The sequence below is a fragment of the Octodon degus genome, unplaced genomic scaffold (assembly GCF_000260255.1).
Source record: "Octodon degus isolate 3935 unplaced genomic scaffold, OctDeg1.0 scaffold00107, whole genome shotgun sequence".
Lineage (NCBI taxonomy): Eukaryota > Metazoa > Chordata > Mammalia > Rodentia > Octodontidae > Octodon > Octodon degus.
In genome coordinates, this window is record NW_004524683.1 from 7422162 (window position 1) to 7429812 (window position 7651).

The following is a 7651-nucleotide window of genomic DNA, read 5'->3' on the forward strand; positions in this document are numbered from 1 at the left end:
CTCTATAACAAAAATAATCTTTGTTTCAATTGTCACACCTAAGGCAGCCTTTATACATGAAAATTGCATGTTCCTTACAAGAGTATCACTTATCCTGATAACACATCTATTTCACTTTCTTATCCTTTATGGTGTGATACAGTTGATATCTTTTTGGTTTTCCTGTTGTCACAGTAGGTTTATGGGGTGCTGCACCTGCCTGTTCACTGGTCAGCTCACCAGTGTGGTCCACAATTTTTTTTGCATAGTTCCCTGGGCAGAAACAATTTGTTTTTCCTCTGCTATAAATAATCTCTTATGAGTTCCAGCCCCAGTCCTCTAAGAAAATTTCTCCAAAGTATTTTGCATTTGTTATTTTTCTTAAACTATCAAACTATACTACACATGTTTAGAATGGACTAAAACAACTATTGGCCACTATTTTGTATTCCAAGTAATATCATTGTTGCTACATAACCTAGATACAAGTACTCTGCCTTTGGTTTTGTTTTAGGAAGTTTCCATCTCAGGGTTCCTTTTTTTTTTTTTGTACTGGGAAATGAATGCATGACCTCTCACCTGTCAGGCAGGCATAGTGCAGCTCAGCTATAATCCCAACCCTCAGGCTTCCATTTTGTCAAGGTTTCCACATCAATATTTTCATCATGGTACAATGTTGATATCAGCAGTACAAATTTGTTTTTCTTTGCCATATATGAAGCCTATGTAAATTTTTTCTTATTTCAGAAATTAATTCTGCTCTGAGTTCCTCTATACTTTTCTGCTGTAGCTTATTTACTTCCGACACTATTAATTCATACATTTCAGCTGAACTAGTATCCTCTGCATTTGTTCTGGGTGGGCACTGGGTTTGCTTCATATGTTTCTGTATTTGATTCTTTACTTCAGATGCTATGAATTCAGAGATTTCTTATTTTTTTGTTCCAGAAATTAATTCTGTTCTGAGTTCCTCTATACCTTTCTGCTGTTGTTCCTTTACTTCTGAAACTATTAATTCATACATTTCAGCTGAGCTAGTGTCCTCTGCACTTGTTCTGGGTGGGCTTAATGCCTGAGATTGCATTTTGCTTTGTTTTTGTCATTTTGTATAGCACTGATCTCTGACCTTAGGTGTAGAGCTTTGGTGCAGTTATATCCTTAGCACCTAATGAAATTCAGGTACTGATATACTAAGTTCTAGTTCATGTAGTTGTGCCTGGCTTGGGTCTGGCTACTGTGCTCAGCTCCTTCCTGCTGCTGCCCTTGGAGATAAGCCTGCTCTTCCCCTCTGGCAAGATGTTCTGCTCCTGGATTAGCTGCGTAGTTTTGACCCTAGTCTCACCGCAGGGACTTCAGCTGCAGAGTTTCACCCCAGGCCTGTATATCAGGCCTGGGCTGAGTCTGGAGGGGTGTGAGGGGGAGAGCAGGAAAATGCAGAAGCTCTCCCACACATTCACTGGGCCTGGGCTTTGGCTGGTCTGCAGGGCTCCCAAGAGTGTGGTGGAAGTTCTCACTCACAGGACGGGCTTGGGCTGGCTCTGGAGGGGTGGGGAAGGTCTGGAGAACGCAGGGAAAGGGCTCTCTCACGCGGCTGCCCTGGGCTTGGTCCGGTGGGAGCAGGACAGTGCAGAAGCTCTCCCACACACTTGCAGGGCCTAGGGTTGGACAGATATAGAGCAGTCCCAAGGTGAGGCAGAAGTTCTCACTCACAGGGCAGGCTGTGCTGGCTCTGGAGGGGTGGGGAAGGCCTGGAGAATGCGGGGAAAGGACTCTCTCATGCAGCGGGCCTGGTCTTGGTCCGGTGGGTGCAGCAGAGAGCAGAAGCTCTCCCACACACTTGCAGGGCCTCCTTAAGGGCCAGCCAAATAGCTCAGCAGATTAAATCTCCTGCAAGCAGGCACAGGGGCCTGTGGTTTGTAAATTTTTCTGAAATCCAAAGATTGTACTATACAACAATTCTCTGTTTTGAAATTACAACATTTCATTTGGCATTCCTGCTTTGTTATTGTATACAGTTCTGTTTTTTTTTTGTTTTGTTTTTCAGAACCAGGGATTGAACTCAGGTCCTTGTGCTTGCCAGGCTAGTGCTTATTCCACTGAATTATCTCCCAGCTCCATGTATACAGTTCCTGTGTGGGTGAACTTGTGCTGTTGTGCTGTTTGCAAATGTAACCTTTTTTTTTTTTTTTTTTTTTTTTTTCAGTACTGGGGATCAAACTGGGGACCTTGCACTTGCCAGGCAGGCACTTATACTACTGAGGTATCTCCCAGTGAAGCAAATGTAACATTGACTGAAAACTGGTACACTAATTGTCAAATGTCACATTCTGATTAGCTTGGGAGATGGAATCAACAAGTCTATTCATAACATCATTTGATGTATTTTTTTTCATCAATTGATTACTATACAAATAAGGACCTGATTATTAAATTCCAGTATAAATGTCTAAATTGAAAGCATAAGTCTTATGCCATCTTTTTATCTTTTTCTTTCTTTCCTTTTTTTTTTTTTTTTTTTTTTTTTTTCTGTACCAGGGATTGAACTCAGGACCTTGTGCTTGCCAGGCAGGCACTTATGCCACTGAGCTACATTCCTGGCTATGCCATATTTTGACCATGGATCTTCCATAAGTTTTTTACATTCCCATGATCACCATGAGAAACCCTGCTAGATACAGCAGACTCATGAATCCTTCAGTTCAGTTGGTGAGGTGTCATAATAAATACATTTTTAGAGCTCCCGGCTCAATCGTGCTGCACAGCCTCCCCAAAGTAAGACTGTCCCAGCCCAGATATGGCTCCTAGGCAGCAGAAGATTTAGTCTCAGCAGAAAAATGCCAAAAAGCAGGCTGAACAAAAAAAAAGCAACAAGGGTATGATCAAAAGCCTGCTGCCAAGGGCCGCCCAAATAGCCCAGCGGATTAAAGCACCTGCACAGGGATTGGATACCTGGGCTGCCGTCCTGGCCCCGCCCCGGGGCGCGCTGAGACTGCAATTTAGACTGGACATGGCGGCGCGCGCCTGTAATCCCAGCTCTTGGGAGGCTGTAAACAGGTGAATCATTATGAGTCCAGTCTAGTAGTGAGACCCTGAACATGCTGTAGACCCTTCCCTAAAATACAAAACAAAAAAAAGGCTGCTGCCAAAGCTGCCTTAATATACACCTGCACTGTCTGCAGGACACAAATGCCAGCCCCTAAGACCTTCAAGCAGCACTTTGAGAGCAAGCATCCTAAGACCCCGCTTCCTCCAGAACTGGCTAATGTGCAAGCATAAAATGGTTTACAGGTGAACTCACGGCACCTTTGACTCTTCTGTCTCAGACCTTAGGTAACAAACCTGCAGCTGCTTATCTAACAAACTACTGATCAGCGAAAATAAAGGAGCTATTGAAACACTCATTTTTATGCTGTTCCCCTTTGGGCTTCATGCAAAGATAAGTCTGTGTAAATGTACAGTTGACTCTGATTTGGAAATCTGAAAATCAGTCCATCTTTGTTATAAAATTTTTTTTACAATTGTAATTATGTTGATGTTCATATCGTATAAAATAACTAATTTAATAAAGTAGTACTTTGATTTTAAAACATAAAAAATACATTTTTAATATGACTTGGTGCAGATACAACCTTCTACTTGTGTTCAGCTTTTGTGTATTTCATGGCATTTTGTAGTAGCTCATCTGTTACAATTTCCAGCACTGAGGGGCAGTGCTGGCATTCTGTCTAATACCTTTCACCCTGCCAAAATGCTCACTACTGTATTTTCTGACCTAGTTCTAACACCAGATCCTTCCATTTGGTTGCATGGCCAATGGATAGCACGTTGGACCTCTAGTAACAAATGGTTGCATAGCCATTTCACATTTTAATAAATCATATTGTAGTTACTAGTCATATTACTATTACAGGAAAATGAAAGTTTACAGTAGAAAACTGTAAGGGATGTGTTTGTGGAACCCAGTGTTATGCTCTCTGGTTTAATCTCAGGTATTTTGTTGTAGCAGTAAAATGAACTAAAACAGGGATTCCCAGCTCTATATGTGTGAGATACTACACTCACACATTACTGCTCTCTTTGTCATCTGAATCAAGTAGGCCATGCTGGGGAGATAGCTCAGTGCCCTAAGTGCCTGCCTCACAAGTGTAAGGTCCTGAGTTTGATCCCCAGTACCAAAAAAAAAAAAAAAACAACCCTTCTCTAAATCAAGTAGGCCTGTATTCCCTGTGTATCAGTCAATTCTTTTTTTTTTAAATCAGTCAATTCTTCCTCCATGTCTTAGTCACAGAAATTCATTCAGTGAGGACTGAAGATACAGCTCAGTGGCATAAACTGAGCTGAATCCCTGGTACCACAAAAGAAGAACCCCAGAAACTCACTCAGATGGCCAATGTCAAAGGAATCATTATCATCATCTACCCACATCCCTCTTCTTTTAGGAAAACATGGATTTTACCACAGTGGATCTTCATCACCCATGCATGAGTAATCTGATTGGTTCTTCTCTCTCTCTCTCTCTCTCTCTCTCTCTCTCTCTCTCTCTCTCCAGTGCCAGCGATTGAACTCAGGCCCCTGCACCTGCCAGACAGACATTTATTCTATTGAGCTACCCTCTTGGCCCTTTTTTGGCCTTTTTGAGACAGGGTTTCACTATGTAATTCAGGCTGGTCATAAAATCATAGTAATCCTCCTACCTCAGTCTTCCAAGTGCTGGGATTACAGGTGTATGCCACTATACCTAGCCTGATGGTCCCCTTTTCACCTCCTCCAAAGCTTGAAAATCTGGCTTTTCATGTGCCATTGTACTAAATAGGGCTATTTCTACTAAAGAAATCAACAAAAACTTTATAAATTTTTTTTTAATTTTATGTATTTGGTACAGGGTCTCACTATGCAGCTCAGACTCATAATGATTCTCCTGTTTCAGCCTCCCCAGCTCTGAGATTACCAGTGTGTGCCACCACCCCCAGTCTTGATGGCAGGCTTGGCTCACCCAGGGTGGGGCTGGCATGGCTTGTGGTACCAGGGATTGAACTCGGGTCCTTGTGCTTGCCTAAGCAGGGACTTAGACTGCTGAGCTATCTCCACAGACTATTTATTTATTTATTTATTTATAACAGAAAACTTCTTTATGTATTTAGTACAGGGTCTCAGTACACAGATCGGACTCAGTGATCCTCTTGTTTTCAGCCTCCCAAGTGCTGGGAGTGCAGGCTTGCACCACCACACCCAGTCTCAATCACCATCTCAGCACAAACTGGGGGCGGGATCAGCTGGGGATCGAACCCCAGTCTGGTCCTTGCATCTGCCTAAGCAGACCCTTTAATCCACTAAGCTATCAGGCCAGCCCTTAACAGAAAACTTAAAAAAAAAAATTCAAGAGTAGTGTGGGTATATTACACCCTCTGTGATGCTCAGGTGAATATATTAGATGCCAAACCTATTACATGGAGCATCATGTCAGTGAAAATTTTAGTTTGACACTTTTGCACACATGCACATACCATAGTTTTCATTGTACCAAGTGAGTAAACATAAAGATTGCTTCCTGTATCCTTCAAGGAAAGACACAGAGACACATGGCCAGCTACTATTACAAGAAAATGAAAGTTTACAGTAGAAAACTGTAATGGATGTGTTTGTGGAATCCAGTGTTATGCTCTCTGGTTTAGTCTCAGGTATTTTTTTGTAGCAGTAAAATGAACTAAGACCGGGATTACTAGCTCTACATGCGTGAGTTACTACACTCAAAATCTCTGCCATCTGTGGGGTGCTACTACCACACCAGGGTTTGAACCCAGGGCCTTCTCACTGAGCTATATCATCTCCAGCCCCTTTTTTTTTTCCTTCAGAAATGGGGATTGAACTCAGGCCCCAGGCAAGTGCTTATTCCACTGAACCATCTCCCCTCCAGTCCTTTTTTTAAAACAATTTCTAAAAAAAATTATTGTCTTTTTGAGATGGAGTCTCACTATGCAGCTCAGGCTGCCCTTGAGTTAACTTTCTAGCCCAGACTGGTCTCTAACTTGCAATGATCCTCCTGACTCAGCCTCCCAAGTGCTGAGATTACAGGCATGCACCACCATGCGCAGCTTAAAATTTATTTTAAAATAAGGTCTCACTAAGTCACTAATTTTTTTTCTTTTGTACCCAGATAGAACTCAAGATGTTGCACTTTCCAGGCAGGGGCTTATGTCATTGAGCTATCTCCCTAGCCCATGAATCACTAAATTGCCCAAGGCTGGGTTCAAATTTAATGCTGTTGGGCTGGACAGATAGTTTGGTGGTCTAAGCACCTGGCTGGCAAGTGCAAGAACCCAGGTTCGATCTCTGGTACCGGATGCTGTACCAGCCCTGCTCCATGCTGGCCACCAAACATGGGCATGGTGGCACACACCTGTAATCCCAGTGCTGGGAATGCTGAGATAGGAGGATCACTACAAGTCCAAGCTGCATAGCCAGACCCTGTAACAAATAAATAAAGAAAATATTTTTTTAATTAAAAAAAATTAAATGATGTCCTGCCTCACACTTCTACACTGCTTGGATTACAGTGTCACCACACCCACTTGGATGCTTACAATTTATAAAGCTCTGTCAGGTCTTTGGCCACAGTTTCTGGATCCCTTGCTCAGTTTTGGAAAAGTTCATCTGTGATACATTGATCTCACAAATGACCCCAATATTCCACCACTCCCTGCATCTATGCTGTTTGCCAAGTACTGTAATTCAGTAGCTCCCTCCCCAAGAGGCAGATTCTATTTCTCCACTCCTGTAACATTTATCACTTGCATTAACTAAGAGAGAGCAATGGAAGATTGTGCTAGTTCTTAGTGAGTTCTTATTTCTTTCTCTCTCTCTCCTGGAATCCTGCCACTGTCATGAGAACAAGCCCAAGCTAGTTGCCAGTGGATAAGAAGCCACGTGGGCTGGAGCCTACCTGCCCAGCTAGGTCTCTTACCCTGGTGAGAAAGCCAGCTGAGCAGAGCCACCTGACTGTAGACTCACCTCGGTGAGTCTCATGAAGGAGCTCTGTAGAATCACCAGCCAACCTGTAACCCTGGAGAACAAACGACGGGCATGATGGTGCCCAATGTAATTCCTGCACTTGGGAGGCTGAAGTGGGAGGATCGTTGTGAGTGGAAAGTCAGGCTGGAGTTACCTGTTGACATAGTGAGACACTCTGGAGAGAGTTTGATGGGGGCATTAGTTTTATTGTTTTAATGTTTTATTTTTTGAGACAAGGTCTCACTATGTAGTTGAGGCTGGTCTTGAACTGTATATCACCATGCCCGGCCAGAATGGTTGCTTTAGTGTTGGTTTATTACAAAGCAATAGCTAACTGATCTAATAACTAATAGTTAACACCTAACAATCCCTAGCTCTTAAATGAGTGACTGAGACCCACAGAGTGACCTGTTCATCACTACATAGCTCAACTGTGAGTCAACGCTGCATCATCAAGACTCAGTCCCTTCTTGGGTAGATGGTCGCTCAAAAAGAAGGGAGTGGTGAATGAAAGCAAGAGACAGGAAAAGTAATATTGTGGGACTGTCCTGCTTCAAGGTTGTATATGGTTAGTTTTTTGGATTTATGTGTAAACATAAGAAGTATATAATTCTTTATGCCTATTTTTAAAATATATTTTAATTTTTAAATTTTTTATCATATT

The 7651-nt window shown here is 42.5% G+C and overlaps 1 pseudogene; it reads left to right on the top strand.

Annotated features, from left to right (window-relative positions):
* Positions 1–2773: 2773 nt before the first annotated feature.
* Positions 2774–3255, top strand: LOC101591021 (annotated as a pseudogene).
* The last annotated feature ends 4396 nt before the right edge of the window (positions 3256–7651 follow it).